The sequence below is a fragment of the Furipterus horrens genome, unplaced genomic scaffold (assembly GCF_987537825.1).
Source record: "Furipterus horrens unplaced genomic scaffold, mFurHor1.1.pri manual_scaffold_1, whole genome shotgun sequence".
NCBI lineage: Eukaryota > Metazoa > Chordata > Mammalia > Chiroptera > Furipteridae > Furipterus > Furipterus horrens.
Genome location: NW_028327171.1, coordinates 173,452,731 through 173,476,106, shown reverse-complemented (window position 1 = coordinate 173,476,106; position 23,376 = coordinate 173,452,731). Strand labels below are relative to the sequence as shown.

General features: G+C 36.5%; 1 protein-coding gene and 1 long non-coding RNA gene across 3 annotated transcripts in view; one reads left to right on the top strand and one right to left on the bottom strand.

Annotated features, from left to right (window-relative positions):
- Window positions 1–23,376, top strand: part of ZNF385B (zinc finger protein 385B) — a 378,085-nt gene that overhangs the window by 221,560 nt on the left and 133,149 nt on the right. The window lies entirely within an intron of this gene.
- LOC150022313 (uncharacterized) lies at window positions 964–23,173 on the bottom strand. Its single transcript, XR_016509322.1, has 3 exons — window positions 23,090–23,173; window positions 6,482–6,689; window positions 964–1,324 (listed from the first exon to the last, which is right to left on the bottom strand). It is a non-coding gene; the product is annotated as an uncharacterized LOC150022313 (long non-coding RNA).

The window sequence follows — 23,376 nt, the reverse complement described above, 5'->3', positions numbered from 1 at the left end:
TTAAAAAATTGGGATGCATATTATAACTCAACTCTATTTATAGTTTTATGACTAGATGACCATAAAGTTCACATTAAAATAGTTTGTGAGTCAATTCATACAGAGTAAAGAAAAAGTAGGTTCACAGTTGTGAGTACGTGAGACAGTTTATTCTTATATTATTATTCATTAATTATTGTGTTGTTTTTCATACAAACAACTGTAAACCTACTTTTTGCCCCACCTGTATTGTTTACTGATCTATTAAAATTAGATTATCATCATGGGAGTCAGGAAAACTTAACAAAAATAAGGTTTTTTTTTTTTAAGTATATTTTATTGATTATATTGTTACAATAGTTCCAATGTTTTTCCCCTTTGCTCTGCTCCACCCGGCACCACTCCTCCCCCAGCAATCACCCCCCCAAGTCCATGCCCATGGGTTGTACATACAAGCTATCCCACTTCACCCTTTTATATATTCTTCTTCTTTTTTTTAATAAGTAAATGATTAATTATTTTAACAATAAAAAATAACAACCCCTCCCTCTCAGACTTAAGACCCTTTATAATCATATAAAGGACAATGGACGAAGGTCTCGAGCTCCTCTGGCTGCTTCAAGGTGGACATGGTCATCGTCCTACCTACCCTTGGGTCCAGAAATCCCTAATAAGAGTGGGGGTGTGGAGGGGAGGGGGGCCTTCCCACATGGGGAAGGATCTTGCAGACTCCAGGTCAGTTGGCTGTCCCCGGACAACAGCATGCTTGGTTTAACAGGCTGGCATCCTTGTTGTATTCTAGTGGCAACAGATTTGGCAAAAGGGTTAAAAGACATCATTCAATCCATAACCACTAGATGACAAAAGGCAGGGATTAATTTTTCAATGTCCCACATTAGGGAAAAAAAGGGCTTCTTTGGAGGAAGGTGTGCCAGGCACATCTCACCTGTCCAAAACCCTTTTGCCCATTATACTTAGTTTGGGCTGAGGGAAATATTTTAGGTTTACCCCCTCTCAGACCTCTGGGCTCTTTCTGTCCAAGCCATTAGGACAGAAAAGAGAAACCAGTTTTAAAGTGAAGCCCACAGACCACCCCATACTTCACCAACCCAGCCACTTAGTTCAGCCAAACCGTTGAGTCTCAGTAGGCAGTGCTGCAGACAGGATTAAGTGAGGCCTATACGTACAGACAATCACTCAGGTAACGAGATCATAGGCTTATGCCCTTTGAAAACAGAAAACACATGTTAATTTATGTAACATAACCCACAAACAAGTCTCTAAATCTGTAAGACTGTCTTATTGGAAAAACATCCAGTTGCAAGGCATTTGACATTCTTCTTGCCTGTAAATTAAACACAAAGATAAGGTTTGAATGTCACAATTGTATGGAATTACTAGGTTCAGCAGATGCCAATGCTCATATCTGTGCCCTCCATAAGTTATAATCAGAGGACCATTTATAGAGGGTGCTTAATTAAAGCTTTTAATTACTGAGGACCAGTTACATGCCAAGCATTTCTACATATATAATATCAAAAACAAAAACTAACAAAGTAAGGAAATTGATTTTATTCAAGCTACTGCAGTAGGGAGAGTACTCCAGATCTAAAGATCAGAGTGTGTCTCTACAGAGTGGGGGAATTTACATTTGGGATTTTGCAACCAGGGGGAAGCTCAGTCAGATGAATAGGAAATGATTACCTCTGTCTAGCTAGTTTCAAGGGGAAAGAAGTTCCAATCCTAGCTAATCACTCATAAAACACAGAACAGACAGCTGACTAGTCAATATCTGAAACACACTATCAGATATAATTTTTTTTTAATTTTTTAAGTCGGACACTGACATTCAGAAAGGTTGAGAGACTTGTCAAGGCCATATAGTTAGTAAGTAAATAACACAACTGGAACTCCATCTCATATCTTTCTGGCTCCAGATCTCTTGATTATGCCACAATACTTACTTTGTGCTGAATGAATACTTTAATAGCAATTTTTAAGGTTACTGGAACTTTCACTTATTTCTATATGTATTTTTTCATACACACTACCTAGTTGGGAGAGAACAGCCTTCAAAGAACCAGATCAAAATGTTTAAAATTGAAGAAATCTGTCCACAGGCTGGTTTATAATAAAGAGTGTGTCTCCTTCCTCATAAATAAATCTACTTTTCAAATGAATGAGTAGAGAAAGAGTTGAAATTATATCCTAGTGTTTTAATATTTGGTGATTGTTCTTGCTATCAATCAATAAGGTTTCATGCTGCTTTTCACCTCTGCTCTGTGGAGTGGCAGAGGTCTTACGAGATGCTTGGAGAGCCTCACAGAGGCACTTTGCTGGATGGGGGGACAGAACAGAAATCAGACAGAGCGTGATTACCCAACTTCTGCCAAAGCTTTTGGGTATGCATGTTGAACATCAAAGTTTTTAAAAAATAAGGGTCACTAAATGTAAAAAATGTAAACACCACTGATCCAGTAGAATAAATCATTTCTGTAAAAACAATTGCTGAAAATATTTTGCTCCTGGAAGCCTGTGAGTCCCTGAGTTTACTGGCTGTTGCCATCTTCTTGGGCCCTTGCTTTTCCCTGACAGTCACATCAATGCAATGTTAGGATGCACCTCAAGTGTTCGTCCCACAGCAGGGCAATCTAACCTGGCTGGCCCAAATCATTTCGCATCTATTCCACTCTCAAATTATTGTGGTAATTATGAGTGTGAGGTCATAATTTGTAGTTGAGTTGCCCTAAGGCCAAGTAATTCAGTTTTTTTTTTTAAATTATGTTTTACTTTTATAATACTGTGTTAGTAAACAGACCAGATGCTGTTTTACACTAGCTGTATAATATATTCTCGGAACACTGAAGCAAAAATTAAGTGCAAAACAAAAGCAACCACCCTTCTGGCTGTGCTACCTTCCTAAATATGGTGATTTTGTCTGTTCTAAATGGAGGGGAAGAATGAGAACATTACACTTCAGATCTGGAGCTGCTGAAGCCAAGATAATGAGGAGCAATTTGTCTTTGCTGGTAGTGGGAGTGTGGACTTTTAACTTAGAGGCAGGAAAGCCAGGTCTGGTGCTCTCCTGTGTCTCCTTGATCTCCATTCAGGGATAAGCTGGCCACCCCCTACCCCATACAGCATTTGTGGAGAAGCTCAGGCTATGAAAGGAGATACTGTTGTCAGTTTGTTTTGATTCCCTGTAATTTCCTGGTTTCAGGAGAAGAGTGCCATGGTCAGAGGAAGATAGCAAAATAAAAAATCAGACAAACTGGCCAGAAGATACTAGAAAATAATAGAAAATGAAATGTCATAACTCAGAACTGTGTTTACCCACTAGAAAGCAAAACAAGTGAATTGTTTGTATGAGTCAATGTTTCTAAAGAAAGGCATTCAGGAAGGATTGAATCTCAGGAAGGTATGTTCTGAACGAAGTATGGGCAGGGATAGACAGGAAATATAGTGACATTTAGGGCAGGGAAGCTACAAGATCAAAAGCTTTAAGTGGGAATGAACTGCAGAATTGATTATGGAAAGGTAAGTGAGATGAGAAATCAGTAGGCAGTAAGTGCAGAGGTTGACATCAATAGAGCTAAATTTTATATTTTGCTGTTAAAATTATAAGCATTGTTGACTGGTGATCAGACTCTCTAAGCAAGGCTTAGAAATGGTTTTTATTCTTCTTTGATAACATCTTCTGAAATTTACTGAGTATGGGATTAATCACTTTTCTCAGGCTAGAATCGACAGGTCTGGGTAATAGTCAATAAGCAGGAGGAAGAAAAGAGAGCAAGAAAAATAAAGAAGTGTTACTGGAGGGCTCCTAGTCAAACTAAATATTAACTTCCCCCAATCAGGGGGACAACATTCTCAAGAGTCTTACGAATAAATTCTTTAAGGGTGTAATTCTCAAAGTGAGGCTCCTGAGCTAGCATCAGCAGCGTCACTTAGGAACTTGTTAGTAATGACCATTTTCAGGCCTTGTTCGAGGTCTCCTGAATCAGAAACTTGGAGGTAGGACCCAGCAACCTGTTTTAATAAACCCGTGTCTTAGTCTATTTCTGCTGTTATAACAACAACAAAAAAGTGCCATAAACTGGATGGCTTATAAACAGGAATTTATTTCTCACAAGTCTATAGGCTGCGAAGTCCAAGTTCACTGATTTGGTGTCTAGGAGCCAAGGAGTTCTGTGAGGTCTCTTTTGTAAGAGCACTAGTTCCTTTCAGGACGACCCGGCCCTTGTGACCTAATCACCTTCCTTAGACCCCTTTTCCTAATACTGTTACCTTAGGGACTAGGATTTCAAGCTATGAATGGGACAGGAGGGGGGATGGGTAGGTACAACCTCAATGTATAGTGGCCCTTCAGAGGACTCTCATGCATGTGAAAATCTGAAAACCACTACCTTAAAGTATTTGTTTTTAATATAAAAGTATTCCAGAAAGTAGCATGTAGATAAATTCTTCTCCTAAACTCCTGTTCTAAATGCTTTACAATTCTCTGATTAAATCTGGGCAGAAAAAAAAAAATGCCAATCAGGCACTCAACCTTTGCCACATACAGATCTGTCTTTGAAAAGAGAAGTGTAGCTGGGCTGCTTCCAGACCTACAAACAGTAGCTGCAGGAGTACCCAGCAGGGCTGCACTAGGCACAGCATCTGTCCCTGCCCTGGATGTAGCAACCCAGGAATAATTTTTTTGTTTAATCAATTCTTAATCTCAGACTCAGAAGTGTTCTATTTGACAGAGCCTCAGAAAGCCTAATCATTAATTATGTCCAAGATAAAAAAAACAGCTGTGATGCTAAGCTTCCAACCTAAGAGAATTTAGCAAACATTCCTTAAATGCACAGAGGTCACTGGCAATTGCAACCTGTTGCAGAGGTTGTCAAATAATTATGGTAAAAGTGACAGACATAACACTGAAAGGGGAAAAGTGGAAACATGAAGGCATTGGGCACTGGATGGAAAAAGAGCTAAGCTATGGCCTTCGTCTGGAGGAGGGACAGTCAGAGTCATGGCAAAGGACAATAGTCAAATGAGAGTACTGAAGCAGAAGAGTTATTATCCATGAAGAGAGACAGACATCTTCCATTTACAGTCATGGCCAATTACAATGAAAATAAATGATTAGTGAATATCTGACTTCTAGAAAAGAGAGCTAAGAATATCCATAAGGCATAGATATCCTGGTATTACCAATAGCTAATGTTTTTTGGTTCTCATTAAATGCTAAGCATTGTACTAAGTACTCTCATTTGATTCTTACAACAATCCTATGAAATAGACACTATTATTACTATCTCTATTCAATAGGTGAGGAAACTCAGGCTTCTAGGAGGAAAGTTACACAGCTAGTAATTCGTCGGCATCCATCCGTCTCGAGAGACGATGGTGTAGCTTCTACTGAAGCTACAGAGCCTGGGCAGGGTGATATGGAGGGTCTGCTGTTGCCCATGCAGCAGACCCCCCCTCTCTTCGCAGCTGAAGGGTCCAAGGGAAAGACGGAGTCAATACAGCTTGGCTTCAGGTGCGCCGCAGGAGTTGCCGGTGTTGACTACAACGTCAAACCGCCTTAGGGACTCCGGCTCCGGATTTTCTGTCGGGGTTTACTCCCTTAGCCTTTCCCCTGAAGAGGTATGCCGCAAGGCAGCGGAGGTTTTTTGGAGTCAGAGTTTTCCTTCTCTGATGTACCCTGACTGGAAGATCGAACCAGCGACACTTAGCTCGCAGGCCGACGCTCAATCCACTGAGCTAAACCAGCCAGGGCCTACAGCTAGTAATTAAACCTTTAGGATTTGAACCCAGGCACTACTACTCCAGGATAGAAGCTCTTCATCACCCTGATACAAGTAATATAAGGAAAATACACAAATCTCTCAAGTCTCCAAGATGATTTGATGTATTTTGTCTGCTTTATCCTTTTAAAATAATTGCTTTGTTGTTATTTTCTGATTATAAAAGTAGTGCATGATCATTGCATCCAACTGAAAAATTTCAAAAAGTATATAGAAAATAAAGATTGTTCTTAGTTTCATCACCCAGAGATAACTGATGTTAACATAAGCTATACTTTATTCTATGGTTATCATAATTAATGCCTCAGAACTGTCTGGCATGCCCTTTAAGAGGTAATCAGTCCCAACTCAGACACTCTGATTTACTAAATCTGGTTGGGGTTAAGACTTGCGTATTTTTAATAAGTACCTCTTCCATGGTGCTATATATAGTTCAAACCCAGTTCTAAAAATGCTTTTCTATACCTTAGAATATCTTCATTCAGTTTATCTCTGGATTCTTGAGTACCTTAATATTTCTCATCAAAACTACCTTTAGAGACAGGAAGATACCTAGTAGAGAAGTAGTTCTTACACTTTAGTATACAACATAATAATCTAGAGGACTTGTTAAAACACAGACTACAGAGTTTCTGAGGTAATGGACCTGGGTGGGGTGGGGGGAAAGAGAAAGATGAGGATATTTATTATAGGAACTGGCTCACGTGGTTATGGAGGCTGAGAAGTCCCACGATCTGTTCTCTGCAAGCTGGAGAACCAGGAAAGCCAGTAGTATAATTCTGCCTGAGTATGAACCAGGAGCTCCAAAGTCCAAGGGCAGGAGAAGATGAGGTCCCAGCTTGAGGAGAGAGAATTCAGCCTTCCTCCATCTTTTGTTCTGCATGGGCCCTCAACAGAGTGGATGATGTCTGCCTACATTGGTGAGGGTGAATTTACTTTCAGTCTGCTGATTCAAATGCTAATCTCTTCCAGAAACACTCTCACAGATACACCCAGAAAAAAATGTTTTACCAGCTAACTGGACCAGTAAACCATTACAACACTCAACATTTTGCATTTTTAATAAGTTGGTGGGTGATGCCGATACTACTGATACAAGGATCACACTTAGAGATCCCCTGTAAATGAGAGTCTCTCAAATGAGAGTTTCTGGTAGAAACTCTTATGGTCTTTGGAAATTCCTTAAAATTAAAGGGGAAGGGCCTGGACTTGATGAAATAATTTAGAAACAAATTCAGTGACATACAGTAGCATGGTTAGTATTACTCCTTCATCAAGAGCACCATATGTGAAAACTATTCAGCTGTTTCTGCGTCTCTATGACAACAGTAAAAATATAGCAAGAATAGCTCCTGATGTCAGCTAAAACATCTTAAATGTCCAAATGATTGTTGGTAACAAAGGAAGGGACAGAAGGACAAGGTCAAATACATCCCATAATAGGTATAACACCTATCATAGAGGTTTAATCTGTCACATTTCTTAAGTAGGACAAATACCAAATACTGGCAGTTTTCATGAATTATATATGATGCACTATTTTAAAATTCAACAGAAAACTGCCATTTACCCTCTGTAATAGAAGGTATTATATGACAAGTGAAGTGCTGGATGAGTAAGCATGAGATGCTACCAATATAACGGACCTTCAGCACATTTCTCTTCGCTGTCCAGCACCTGTTTCAGAAGACACCCAGGCTTTCAAAAGAAGGGCTGGCCTATGGAACCCTAACAGAAGGTTTCCTGAACTAGATACCTCAGTACTGTCCATCTGTGCTTTCAAACCAGCAACCAGTTTCTAAAACGTAAATCTTCCATTTAATTGGCTTTTGGCTTTAACCCCTTGATGCTGGGGTCATATAAGTGTATAGCTATTTTTTCGCATTCAATATTGTCTTGGTCCATTCAGGCAGGTATACAGAGTGGGGGTCTTATAAATAACAGAAATTTATTTCTCACAACTTGGGGGGAACATAAGCATTCAGTCCATTGCAAACATTTTTCAGTCATTAAAAAAAACAGGAAACCCAGTGCCAAACAATGTAATTCAATGTAATTTTGAATGTTAAAATTAGACATTTTTACCATGACTAGGAATTACTGGTCCTGTAGGAGAATTCATTCATTTATTATTCAGTCAACAAATATCTATCGAACACTTTCCTCCATTCTAGTTATTGTTGTAGATTCAGGGGATAGAGCAGTTGGGGGAAATACACACACACACACACACACACACGCAAAGTCTTGACCCCTAGAGAGCTTACATTGAGGTGGTGATGAGTCCTCTCCTATTCTATGTGCCCTAGAACATTGCTATAAAAAGGGCCAACCGGAATGTCACTTGGGAAGGAATTTGAAGTGTAGCATCTTAGGCTCCATCCGAGATCTCCTGACACCGAATCTGCATTTTCTTTGACAAGATCCTGAAGTGATTTGTGTCTACATTAAATTGTGAGAATCACTGCACTAGAAAACATAGCCTGAGGCAAGAATTAAAGTTCTGGTTTTACTTGAGAGCGCAGGCCTAGGAGGGGGAGTATTGGGGGTCGGGGGGCGGCAGACCAGGGAAGCTGCAAGGCAGTGACACATCATGCTGGCTGCTGTGTCAGAATGAATCCTGGAAGGGAAGGCACAGTGGCTCAGTCAGCAGGTGGGACTCCTTCTCCAGACAGTTTGCAAGGAAGATTCACATGTGGCTCCCGCCTGACTCCTGCTTTCTGCTGACTGAGGTTCGTAAGAGGGGAAGGTGCCACCCCTGCACTTCTGGATTACAGTGTCCAAGTCTGACAGTGCAGGGGTGGGTACAGACCAAGAAAGGGAAAAAAAGGGAACAGGTAAGGATTTCTGAGAAGACACACAAAGTCTGTGTCTCAAACAACATGTATTAAGCACTCCATCTCGGCAAGTTAGTAGCAGTAAATAGAAACAGCATTTATTTGTCAGTCACCAGAAACACAAAAACCGTTCTGCCAGACACCATAATTCACCCTAGAGTTTTGAATGTTAAATTTTGTCATCATGACTAGGAGTTACTGAAGTCTTTTTTAACATTCACTAGTCAATTCCTCACCCCCTGAATTATGACCTGCTACTCCCTTGAGTGTGCTCGGGATTTCCACATATGTATTATTTTATTAGCTCCTCCCCACCCCGAGATTTCTAGCCTGTCTTCCCCACATTTATTGAAATCTCTGGTGCACTTATCGATACTTTGTATCTGAAATATTCAGGCCCATCCCTACTCACCCAGTGCTCTTTCCCATACTACACACATGTCCGCTTATTAAATGTGTTTATGCCCACATTCTCATCCTTGCACAAGCCAGAAAAAAATGCTCCACATAAAACCAAACAGTCTGATTCAGTGATTATAGGTAAGCAAATAGTAAGAGGTGTCAAAGGATAAGCCACAGATCTCAGTGTGAGGCAGACCCAAGACCCAGCAGATCCCACTGCACACAGTGTCCCAGGTGTATGCCCTACCAGGGTGCTCCCAGCCTGAGAAATTCTCAGGTGGACCATCCAGATTTCACTCTGTTCAGGATCAATTAAAATTATGAAAATGCAACCAATACTTAAATGTCACAAGTAGTTAATCCCAGGTGCTTGAAATATCAATTTTCATTTTTATTTTTATCATTTCCTGTGCTCCTCAAAATTTCTATGATTAAGCTGTACTGCTTTTACAATGAGAAAAAAAAACACTTTAATTCATTTTATAAAATAATATATTTGGTCAAGGAAACTTTTTTAAAAACAGAAAAATGAAAAGCTGGAATGACACGACAGCCATTAAATTGAAATTATTTGCCTATTTTATAGATGGTAATCTCCCTAAACTCCTACCTAGAGTTTAGAAAACTACATTTCCACAGCTCCCAAGTCATAAAGAACATCTTTTTCTCAGAGCAAAAGAGAAGAAATATATGAAGAACCAGGAAGTGGGAATTGTCCTTTCTGAAGGCAATCCTGTGCTGCCGAGTGTCTAATGAGGCATTTCAAGAATGTCTGTGACTCCACATGCTAGTGAAACACAGAAAAGTATTTCTAGTCAGCATAAGAGAGGAAAGTAAAGTGGCATGTGGTAGAAATAAAATATTTATATATTAAAAAACTATTACCAACATTTAATATGTTAAAATACATTGTTATAGTCCTATTTTTTAAAAATCTTTTTTAAACATGTTTAAACGTGATTTCATTAGGTACTCAAAATCCTTGAGATGAGAAAAAGGGTTTTGTTACATTAAAGATATTAGATATAGAACCTGAAATGGATATAGAACCTGAAACACAGTACCTTCATGGGAATACTTCTTAAAATATGGATTGTGGAAAACAAATCACTTGATAATTACGTACCTTGGATGAAAAGAAAATACTTACTATTCCTTTGTGCTGCTGAATATAAAATGTTTTTGGATCAAATTAGAAGGTATTTGGTGACATTTTACAATTTTAAATGTTATAGTACTCTTTGGAAACATAGTTGAAGACAGTCCCCCCCAGCAGCCACTTTAACGAGGATGTCATTTATAAGTAGGCAAAAATGTTTGCTTAGAAATGGTCTTGTTCTTTTACTTTGCAACAAATTAAAATCTGTATAGAATAAGCCCCACAATATATTTATGAATATTCACAACATACACAAATATTTACTTTGGAAAAACCTCTTCAAACATTAAGACCTACTGGTATATTATTTGCATTTGAATGTATATGATGAGCAAACTTCAATAAAGATTGCCAACATAAATATATTTAAATTATAAAGAGGCCTGGTGGGAGTTCTAGATTCCAAGTACAGTTATCTCTTGTCAATTAACTCAGAAGTTCTAGATAATAAGAGTGCTGTTTTATTGGAACAAAATTATTTTCTTCAGTTCTACCCTTCTTGAGGTAGCAGCTTTTTCCTCATTATCATTAACCCTTTCTTAGGAACCCACCTTTTTAAAAATTTACATTATTTTTTTATAGTCTGCCTCATACTGTTAGGTTGTATTTTTTGTTTGTTGGTTTGTTTTATTTTGATTTTTGGTAGTTTTTCCCAGTTAGATTGTAAACTTAATGAGAGCAGCATCTCTATAAACTAACTTTGGTAATTCCCATAGTGCTAATTCTTGGAGAGAGCTTTTGATATGTATTCCAAATGGACTTGGCTTTAAAACTACTTACAAATAACCACAGAGGCATTTTTCTGAAGGGAGACTTGTGCTTGACTTCCAATAAATATTGGTGTACCACATAGCATAATTCTGCTCTTTCATAAATAAAGAATTATTGAGGTTCATTTGGGGAGGGCGTGTGGAGCCAGCACTGGACTAAGACACGCTGAATCCGAGTCACACCTCCATTACTTGACTAGCTCTGTGAGATTTCTCAAGTAACCAGCTACTGTGAACCTGCCCTTATCCAGGGTCAGTTGAAGATATGTACTATTTGCTTGCCCTGCTTCATAGAATTGTTGCTACAATTGAATGAAATAATGCATGAGATAGCACTCTGAGTGCTATAAAGTACCATTAAAATGTATGGTATGCATATGATTTCACGTATATGTGGAATCTAAAAGCAAAATAAACAAACAAAATTGAAACAGACTCATAGACACAGAGGGCAGATTGGTGAATGCCAGAAGGGAGTGGGTATGGGGGACTGGGTAAATGAGGTGAAGGGATTAAGAAGTACAATTGGTAGTTACAAAAATCACAGGGATATGAAGTACAACATAGAGAATATAGCCAGTAATGTTGCGATGACTGGGTATGGTTCCAGATTGGTGCTGGAGGTGTCAGAGGGAACACTTTGTGATTGTCTGGCCACTGTGCTGTACACCTGAAACCAATATGGAGTAATGTTGAAGGTGGACTGTGGCTGAAAAACAAGTATGGTATGATAATGCTGTGTGATTACCATGACACAATGAATGTTATAAAATAATATTGTTGTCTAAGGTCCTTGACCATTGCATTGTTGTTGGGATTAAAACAATTTCTTTTGAAAAGTTGAAATCCCAGAAACCCTATTTTATTTTTTATTTTTTTATTTTTTTTAATTTTTAATTTTTGGTTTTTCAATTACAGTTGTCCCATTTTTACCCCATTTCTCTCCCCCACCCAGCCCACCCCTTCTCCCGTAATCATATCCCTCCCCATTGTCTGTGTCCATGAGTCATTTATACACGTTCTTTGTCTAAACCCTTCCCTTACTTATCCCCCTTCTCTTCCTCCCCCCTCCCCCCTATTGACTGCTATTCTGCTCTTTGTTCTATTTAGTTCTTTTGTTTGTGTTGTTCTTTAGTTTCCTGTATTAGGTGATATCATATGGTATTTTTCTTTCTTTGCCTGGCTTATTTCACTAAGCATAATTCTCTCTAGTTCCATCCATGCTGTTGCAAATGGCAGGAGTTCCTTATTTTAAAAGATACAAGATTTACTGATCCAAATATATTCTCTGAACCAGACTCCAACACATCAAACTATCATTTGGGCTGCCTTGGAAGACTGCATTAACACTAGCACCTATTTAGTGTGTGTACTTTGGGAACATTGTATTAACACCAGCTTCTATTGAGTGTGTGTACTTTGCACTAGGCACACTGTCTCATTTAATCCTCAATATTGCCCTAGAAAGGTGGGCAGTATTATCACCACTTTGTCAGTGAGGAAATTGTGGCTTTGATAGACTGATGTGTCTAAATCAAAAGGGCAGGGCCAGATCTGAATCCACATTGTCTTACTCCAGCACCAATGCTTATTTCTCCTTTTCTGTCCTGTTAGCCAAAGTCCAACCAATTTTCTAGCAATCCAAATCCACAAGGAAGAAAATTAAATAATAAGTCACATTGTTGAATCTCAAATTGTTTTGAAGATACTTGTGGAATCATGTTGATCTTTAGAGATAGTTAAAGAAAGTGTTAGCATCTTTGCAAATAAAGAGTTTTTAAAATACTAATCAATGATGAAAACTGTATATCAAAACACACTTCTTTAATGAGTTATTGCTTAAGACATGGCTGTTGGCAACATGTGAATTTTCCAAATATGTAATTTATGTTATAGCATCAGGATTTTGTTCTCTAATGTAACATTTGAATTATGATAACGTCCATTAAAAAATATTACTCCAGTTGAAAAGTAATTTTTGGTTCCTGGACTCTTGCTTGTTGACAATATATATAATGTTTTCCCTTGAAAACTTGCAGGGGAGTTACCATTGCAGAAAGAAAAAAAAGGCAGTAATTTTTAACTCAACGGGCCAGTAGAGAAAAGCACTGACATATTTTAAAAATGCAGTTCTAATTTGGCAGTCTTAGGTGATTTGCTGATAGAATGATTATAATTATTGTAACACTTTAAAAAAGGAAAGAAAGCTTGCATGTTGTATTTTGATTAATGAGACTCTGAACCTATAATTGTCCAGTGTGGTAAAAATAAGCTCATAGAAATAGTCTGATCCTGCTTGTACATTTTATTAGTGGACAGTTGCAAGTATTTCATAAATATCTTCAGGGTATTTTCTAATGAAGTCTCAGGTAGTTTATAGACTGAAATAACTACTTCTGGAGTGAGTCTAAACAATAAGTCAGTGGTCAATAGTCCTGAAAATCCTGATATACCAACGTGTTGTTATATTCCTTATTTGTTGTAGAACCTACTACAAAGAGGGATTTAATTTCATTTGATGCTATAAACTTTACCCACATCTTGCATCGATATTATGAGAACTGTAGGTTTGTCGTTTGATAGTAAAAATGGAATCATTTTGATACTGCTCCTGAAATCTCTTTTTTTTGTTGACTCTTTAGGACTTCTCATAGTAAAAGGTAAAGCAGATCATAGCTTTAAATGGAGAAACAGATCATTAAAAAGCAGATCATCCTCATGGCATATTTAGGAGGAAAGATGTTTAAAAACTAAAAATTCTTCTTCTGACCAGGAAATTTTAGTGTAACAATATTGCTGGCTCTGTTGATTCTAAGGGACCTGGTAGCTATTATCTCCAAGGAATATTTGTAATGGATATATTGCATTTAATGCATAATTTCAAGTAACTTGGGAATTTGCCCATCTTTCACAACTATGTTACAAATTCAAGCAGTAAATGTGAGTTTGAAAATAGAGCATCCTCCAAGTCACTTGAGCACAAGGCACAATTCTTTTTTTTAATATCTGGTTCTATTTTTTCTTAATGCCATAACTATAAAAAAATAAACTTGGCAACACAAAACTGCAAAACTGTTACCATACTAAAACTTAGAAACTTTATATACTAGTTACTATGATCTTAAAAGTCAGAAAAATTGTTTATTCCATACCTGTTATCAAGTTTAGTAAGGCATAAAAATGACAATCCTGGATTATAACTAAGAATTTCATGCATGAAATGAATATTTTATTATTGCTTTGGGATATTTTCAGAATTTGCTTAGTGAACTTCAAAATTTCTTATTCTTGCTTCATGCAGCCCAAACAGTTAATCCTCTTCCTCAGCATAAATTATTAAATGAGCTGGCAGCGGCCCCAAACCTAAATGTAGTTTCTGGATATTGCTGAAGAAATATACCTAGAGATTCTAACGCTTTCAAAGGACTGTAAGAATATACAGTTTTGTCCTGTATATTCAAAGTAAATGGTTCTGACTGGGATACCCAAGTGGGTTATATGCCTTCATTCATCCAAGAATGAAATGGCTTATGTGGTTATAATGTCACACTTTGCATTTTTTCTATCCACATATACTTACAAAACTTTTGAGAAACTCAGCTGCACCTCACCATTTCCTTCTGCAGTGGTGGGTTTAAATGTTGCTATTGTGTAGGGAAAGGCGGAGTTGGAAACATTTCCCTAAATGGAATGTGGGTCTTTCTATGAGAGAGACATTTCTGGGAACTTCTGTTAGGCACTCCCCATGTTCTTGTTTCTGTGATGGAAGAAGAAAGATAAATAATACAGGATTGGTTCTTGCCTTCAAGTACCTCACAGTGTAGTAGTCAGGACTGCTGTATAAATAAGCCACATCATACAAAATGAAATGCAGGACAGTCATTTTAGGTTTGTTAAGAAATTTAAATGGATATGCCCCTCTGTAGAACCAAAATAAAGAACTATTCTACATTATTCTTTCAATATAAAGCGCTATACCTGCACAAAGATTTGACAGATAACGTATTTGATCCAAAAATATAGAAATGGATACATGATAATTTCCCCAGGTTGCATGTTCAGATAAATATTTTCTCATTCTGAGTAGCCACCTTAGGAAGCTATGCAATGCTCCTTTGATTAGGATATTACTGGATTTCCTCTGGTTGACTTGCCTGCGGAAGTAATTTACTGGATTGTCAAACTGACAGTGTCCAATGTACATTTGTAATTTTTCAGTCAAAATGCTAAAGCCTCTTCTTTAGTTGCATATTTAAATATTTTAAAGAAATGCCACATTGTTTTTGAGTGGTGTCTTTATTTACCAAAATGCTAGAATTAGTTTCTTTTTTGAGACCATTATTAGAATTCAGATTCGACCTGTTATTCTGTAACCCTTCTTCTTTGCAGAATTCACTATTGGTGACGATTGGGCCAATTCTAAGGCAGACCACTATATCTGGTCTGGGCTGGAAGATTGGCACAAATGAAGACTCAGATTCCATATAGAGTTGTTTCACTTAGGGTTATTAATGAACCAACAAACAGCACAACAAATGAGATCAAGATACAGGGTAGTGGACACATATTTAAAGTGTTCATTGCAGTCCACGTACCATGAGGAATCCACCTGGACAGAGCAGCGCAGACCAAACTGGCGTCTTACTCTCTCATTGCCCATTAGACCAGGGGAAGGGGGTTTGTCAGTGTATAAGGAGTTTCTTCCTGAAACATCCTTATGTACTCTATTTTTACAAACTCATCAAACCTGGGCAGTCTTCAGAATGGTATTTGAATTCCCACGAGACTGCTTTGTTCTCCCACATCTATCCTGTGGAATCCCTTGGTGATTCTAATCACTACTGGTGTACTTCTTTGTGGTTTAAGAAATGCTCATGAGCTGGTTTTGCCATCCAAAGATTTTATTGAGTATTTTTACCCACTTTGGGAAAAATACTGTATTGACACATAATTCCATAACATTTAAATAATGTAAAATCTCCTTTAATGGAGATACTTTAACAGATAAAAGTTTAAGTGAAAGTGTTTTTATATAAACCTATAAAGATTATTCAGACTTTTATTTATTTGGGGGAAATATTAAGAAAGTTTAAAAAAGAATATCTCTTAAGTTTGCCTATTATTCAGCTGTGACTGAGAAATTTTGGCCATTAGTTGCAATTAAATATTTGGATGTTCTTTTTTGATGTGACAGTATGCAATGTAAGTTTATCAGGAATTTTCACTTTGTTGCTATTAATTATAACTATGTAAAATACTTTCTATCCATATGAACTTTGTGCTAAGATGTACAAAGGGATGGATACTTTGGGTTTTGGGAATTAGAAATTCTGGGTTGAGTTGTGTCTGAAATTTAAACAGCATAGTTTTGAGCAAGTCCCTTAGCCTTCCTGGAATTCAGTTTCTAAATCCATAAAGTAGGTGCATTTTGAACCACAAACAAGTGTACCAGTAATTAGATCATTCAAGAGATTCTATAGAAGACAAAAGTAGAACAGAGGCAGTCTGTTTGAAAAGTCAAATATCATCTGTTACTCAAAAAGATCTAATATTCATTCCTACAGAGTGTTCTGTTACCTGTTAACACACACACACACAATGTTTACAAATACAATTATTAAAACATTCTTTTTCTCATTTATTTTCTACATTTTTTCAAATAATATTCTTTCCCTATATATGGATTAAATCATGACTTCTATCATATTTTAGAATTCCGTCCTCAGGAATCATTTGCTTATTTACATTGTAAATATCTAAAGCATTTAATATAAAAATGTTGTTTATAGCAAAGTGTCCCACTAATGTATTAAAATAATGCATACAAAAATTCTTTTGTTCTAAATAAAATTTCTGAACCATAAGAATTAGTGAACTCTTCTTAGAAAGATGTGAACTAATTCTAAGGCTAATTTTTCAAAATGCCTAACAACTAAGTATTTCAAGATGTCGTGTTTTTTAAATTTGTTCTGAAGACACATTTTTAATTATATGAAATTTGTTATGGTATTTATGACAACTTTATTATATATTCAGAACCCAAGTTCAAAACTGATAATGTATAATATATAATTTATACTTTTAAGGCATCATGTATAAATATAAATTCTCATACACACCTTCCCCATACATACAGGTTTTGTGTTTAATAAATACATACTAGAAAATTACAGATTATGTTTATTGAAAATAGACTTTATCTTTAACATATACAAGTATATCAAATTAAATATTCATCAAAGAAAGGCCTTAGCATGTTTTGGACACTTAAAACCAAACTACATTGCTGTGGTGGAGAGAATATAGAACAAGGAAAATTCTATGATGAGCTCCATAATATAACAACTATTCATATCACTTATGGAAATTTCAGTCCATACACCACCCCAGGTGGTATCTCACACCACAGTGAAGCAAGATGCAGACTACAAATCACAGAGCCAGAGCTCCAGAAACAGCCATGACAGAGGAAGCAGTTAAGTAATCTCAGGTATATCAAGAAAAAAAGCTAATTTTAATGGATTTTAGGTTTAGCTATATTTTTAAGGTATTTTTTAAAAAGCACTTTCAGATTTAAATGTTATCTTTGAGTTTTCAAAATTTTGAATTTGTAGAAAATGTCTTTTGTTTTAAAGAATTAAATACAGAGATACTTTACTAACCACATAATAGTTTGCAACAGGGTACACTACAGTTACCATGGCAACTATACGTTTTTTTTTCTTAAGCTAACTTCGAATTTTTTCATGATTCTTTCTTTGAACTGATATTTTCATTGCTTGAGCTCTGGTAAAGATAATTTTTACTTTTTCACATTGTGAAAAGTTGAATTAACCTTTTCAAAGAGTTTTGGATGTTTTGAATATTTTTTGTGTCAGGACACTTCAACTTAGAACTTGAAGTTCAAACCAAGACAAAAAAAAAATTTCCCCCTAACTATAAGACAGGAACATAACATATACTTTGTATCTATCTTATAAAATTTTTAATGTTCCCAAGCCACATCAAAATGCAAAATAAAATGGTGTTTGGATGTAGCTTGTATCAATAAGACCTATGATTGGTCAGCACAAAGGTATTTATGCATTAATTGTGTGATAAGCTCAGATAGTATGACCAAAGGAAAAATTATGGAAGGAACATGAAAGACTCATGGAAGCTTTATTTCAAGAGTGAAGTACTGACTTTTAGGAGATAAGTATGAAGGATACAAATGAACTTCACATTTTCAGTCATTGACATCATGTTAAGCTATGTCTACATCCAAACATAAGTGCTAATGTAAGTATATTTTATCTGTGAAACATGAACAAAGCAATATATACTTCTTAGGTGTTGGCTACTACTGAACTGTGATAAAGGGTTGCTGCATGTTTTAAGATAGCACTGAACTCTATTGTTTTTCTTGTTTGTTTCCAATGTCCCAGGACATACATCAACAAAAATATTGCTATGTGAGATATCTGATATTTTACTGCCTATGTTTTCTTCCAGAATATTTATGGTTTCATAAATTACATTTAATTCTTTTATCCATATTGAGTTTATTCTTGTGAATGGTGTAAGTAAATGGTCAAGTTTCATTTTCCATAGTTTACAAAGAACTAATACAACTCAACTCCAGAAAGATAAAGAGTCCAATTAAAAAATGAACAAAGGACCTGATAGATACTTCTCCAAACAGGACATACAGATGGCACATAGACATATTATAAAATGCTCAATATCACTAATTATCACAGAGATGCCAATTAAAACCACAATGAGATATCACCTCATACCTGTCAAAATGGCTACCATCAATAAATCAACAAACAACAAGTGTTGGCGAGGATGTGGAGACAAGAGAGCCCTTGTGCAATGTTGGTAAGAATACAGTCTGATACAGCCACTATGAAAAACAGTATGGAGTATCCTCAAAAAAATAAAACTGGAACTCCCTTTTTAACTTTTCCACTTCTGGGAATATATCCTAAGAACCCTGAAACACCAATACAAAAAAATATCTGCATCCCCATGTTCATAGCAGCACTATTTATAATAGCCAGATCTGGAAACAGCCTAAAGTGCCCATCAGTAATGAGTGGAATAAAAATAAATAAATTTTAAAAAAAGCTGTGGTACATTTACACAATGGAATACTCTGCAGCAGTAAAAAAGAAGAAACTTTTACCTTCTGCAACAGCATGGATGGACCAAGAGCATATTATGCTAAGTGAAATAAGCAAGTCAATGAAGGGTAAATACCACATAATCTCACATATATATGGAATATAATGAATCCAATAAACAAACAAAATAGAAACAGAAGTATAGATACATGAAACAGACTGATGGCTGCCAGATGGAAGGTGGGGACTGGATGAAAGATGGCAAAGGAATTACCAAAGAACATTTATGCATAACCCATGGAGACAGACAACAATATGGGGATTGATGGAGGGAGGTGAGAAGATGGGGCTGGGTGGAGGTGGGAGAAGGAAAATAAAGTGGGAACAACTGTAATAGCATAAACAAATTTTTAAAAAGGATAGCAATGAATTCACCATAAGAGTATAAACACCAGATGTAGTTAAAAACACAAGAACTAAGAAAAGAACAAGAGCCAAGGGAAATAGGATCTGTATGAAGAAATAGATTAGGTATTTGGAAGTGGGGTATTACCATAATAAATGATTTAAAATATAGGGTTGGCTTTGGAATCGAGACGTGGCTAGAGGCTGGAAGAATTTTTAAGAAGCACAATAGAGAAATCCTAGATTCCCTTGAACAGGCTCTTAGTAGAAACAGAGACATCACAGATGCTGCTGGTGATGGTACAGTAGGAAGTGAAGGACATGTTATTGGGAACTAGAAGAATGAAGTGCTGACAGTTGTTGAAATTTTGGTAGAACCAGGTTAAGTTAGTATCTTATTAATAAAAGCAAGGGAAGAATTGCCTTCCCTGACACTGGGCTCTCTGTGTACTCCTTAGAACTATGTTATCTTCTGAAAGTGTTTTCAAATATTTAAGCAATTATTCTTGTTTACATGCATGAACATTGAACTACCCAGATTCTTATAGAATTAAAATAGATGAGAGGGCATTTTCAATTCAATAATTTAAAAGATATTCCTAATAAAAGTTCTTATTGAAGTTATATTTTAGAAATGTAAATGGAGATTTAATAAAATATAATCATGGTGAGTTTTTAAATTTTTTAAAAGGTTATATTAATCTATTATTGCTGATAGTTTAGGTAGAGAAAGTATTTAAATGGAAAATACGTGAAGTGCTCAACTAACAGATACTTCAATATTCTTTTTCATACATAATTTCTGAAGGCAATTTGGTGTTAAGTTTCAGTGTTTATTATAGTTTATAGAAAATGTTTCTTCCCCTTTCTTGCCCCAACCCAAGTATTTATTCCCATTGATATCAAGTAATTGATTTTTATCACAATAGAAAGTGATATTAATATTTTGGAGAAATGTAATTGAATCCCAGAAAAGTTATTTTCTTTGTCTTCCTTTCCAACATTACCTTTTTATAGCAGATTGAATAAATAAAACTCACTGTGAAGACCTAGGTTTTAGACTTTACAGGTAGGTTGTAATAGACAATATTCCGATATGAATATTCACAGTGTTCACTTCTAATATGCTTAATGTAAGATTGCAGGGATTTTTGAGAAGGCATTAGTGCCTGCTATCAATAAAAGAAGACACAGAGGAGTAAAATATGTGATTAAAGCTACCAAAACCTTCCATACACAGTTTAGACATACAAGTTTCAATTAGAGCTAACACAGTTTCAGTTTAATATTTTGTTAGCTTGTTAATAATTAACATAGTGCAGCAACCCCATCTGGGCTCGGAAATAATAGAACACAATTCCAGAAGTCTTCATAGTACTTTTTTGTGTGTAAAAAAAAAAAACATTATCTAAAGATCTTATGGGATACTTTTGTTCAGTATTCTTTTTCCCAATTACTATTAGCACTTTTACAGGATGAAACTCCTGTGTGGTTCTACTATTGTAAAGATAACCTGAGGTTAATTACAGTATCATGCTTTCATTCTGAGTTTTTTAATGAGATGTACTTATTGCCAAAGAAAAACATTCTATGAAAAAGTGGAGCCCACCTCATAACTATTATGATTGAATTGTCTCTTTTAGCCATTCACCTTCTGAGACTATTAAATTACCATGGTCAGTGCTATACTTATGATTTAATAAAAATGGCAGTTAAGTTATTTAAAGAAACAGGTCTTTTTTTTTTCTTCCAAGTAGACGTTATCTTTGCCTAAGTGAACAAGTAGAGGAAGGGGGTGTGGTGAGCTCTTAACCACATCACTGCAGGGAGACCCTGCATGAAGAGCAGAGAAAGAGATCTATCTCTCAGTACCAATTTTATTTATTTTCAAGGAGGGGATTCACAACAAACTGTTTATTCCTCATAAGTGGAATATACACAGGTTTCAGTGGTTTCATTTTTTAAAAAGATTTTATTTGTCTATGTTTAGAGAGAGGCAAAGGGAGGGAGAAAGAGAGGGAGACAATCATCTATCTGTTGCTTCTCATATGCGCCTGGCTCAGGAACCGAACCTGAAACCCAGGCATGTGCCCTGCCTGGGAATCGAACTGGCAAACTTTCTCCTTGCAGGACAACCACTGAGCCACACTGTTCAGGGTTTAGTGGCTTCATTTTTGAAAAGATACTGTTTCTGCCCAATTTCTAATCACAAGATGTCTAATTTCATTACTGCTAACACCTCTATATTTTCTTATTATGGACTATTGAGCAGGTTCTGGGGCTTATTTACCACTAAGAAAAAAGCTGGTGATTAGAGTCACTGGGGTATAAGGGACCTTAAGGTCCAAATGGCCTTATTGAATGAGCCCTGGAGGGAGACCTCAGATTCAGCCTGCAGCTCTGACACTTGATAAGTTCCAAAAAGTTTGCCTGAGCTTCAGTTTATCTATGAATGAGGACAACTCACAGATTTTATAATGTTCAATTTATGATGACAGGAGAGAAAAATCTATGTGAACCCCCAAGGAGAATCTGTTCTTAGTGTTAAGTAGGCAGAGCAGAGCATAAGCCAAAGCAGAAAGAGAAGGGCCAGTTACTTTATTCTGTTCCCTAAATAAAGCCCCACCGGGTGCTGAAGTCACCATTTGGGTAGAACAGTCTTGTGGTGCTTTTGCATTTAGCCCTACTTAGAAGGGATTAAGTTCAAGTTTCCCTAGGAGAGCAACTTTCTAGGGCTGATTCTAACACAAAATCTTTCAAGCAAGTCTGTAGGAAAAGCCAGGCTATCCCCCTGCCTTTCACTGGGTTCTTGCCGCCCACTTTGGAGTGCTAACCCCGAAGCCCTTGAGTTGCTCTTGGTATTTTCCTAATCAACCAAGTATATAAAATATCTTTTAATAAAATGTTCACATTTTTTCTTAATCTTTGAAGCCACATTATATTGTTAACATATAAAGGACTGAATGATCATTTTTAATTGTGTGGAACAAATAGGAAATAAGCAATGAAATGAATAAAAAATACTAGCATATAAGAATTTCATTATTTCAAAGAGAGTTGTTAAGAGTTTGAACATATATAAAAATATACTGTATATAAAAATATTATACTGTATGTATGTTTTGTGTCTTGGACAGAACGAGCCACTCTGGGACTGAAATAACTCATACTTTATCTTGTCATAAGTAGCTAGATAATTAGAGAATCTCTATGGTCTCATTAAACCATAACTTTCTAGGAGCGTTGCCACCATCAGTCATCATAAGTAAGTGCGAGTCAGTTAAAAAAAGTTACCTAAAGGGATAGCTAAAATAATCAAATAATATTTATGTAGTATTAAACATGTAAAATTCTCAGGTGGGGACAAAAAGGTTATATAAAAGGGAGAAATAAAGCCACTATTTACTGAGCCCTTCTACATTCTAGAAGATAAAAAAAGGGTAATAATACTAACAACAGTAACAGCAGTCACAAGTAAATACGTGAAATGGGTGTAGGTAAAAGTCCCAGACGCCAAGCTATAGGCTTAAACCTCATACACATGTTGTCTCGTAATTCTGTGAAACAAATTCTAATATTATTTCCATCATACACATGATAGATATGAGACAAAGATTCACTAACTTACCCAAGTTCTCTGAGGTTATGGGGCATGACTTCGGACCCTGGTGGTCTGGCTCCAGGGTCTGTCCCCTTCTCTCATCCAGTTCTGACACCCCTGTAAGATGGATATTGTGCTGATGTAGCTAATGGTTTCCTTGTTACAGCAGGAGGCTAGGTGACTTCTCTGGGGTTACACACAGACTCCACCAGACAGCAGAAATGTTAACCCAACCCTTTCTAGACATGTACTTTCTACTATACTATGCTAATTTTCCCCCTTTATAACTTCTGTCCTTGTAGTGACAATTCAAT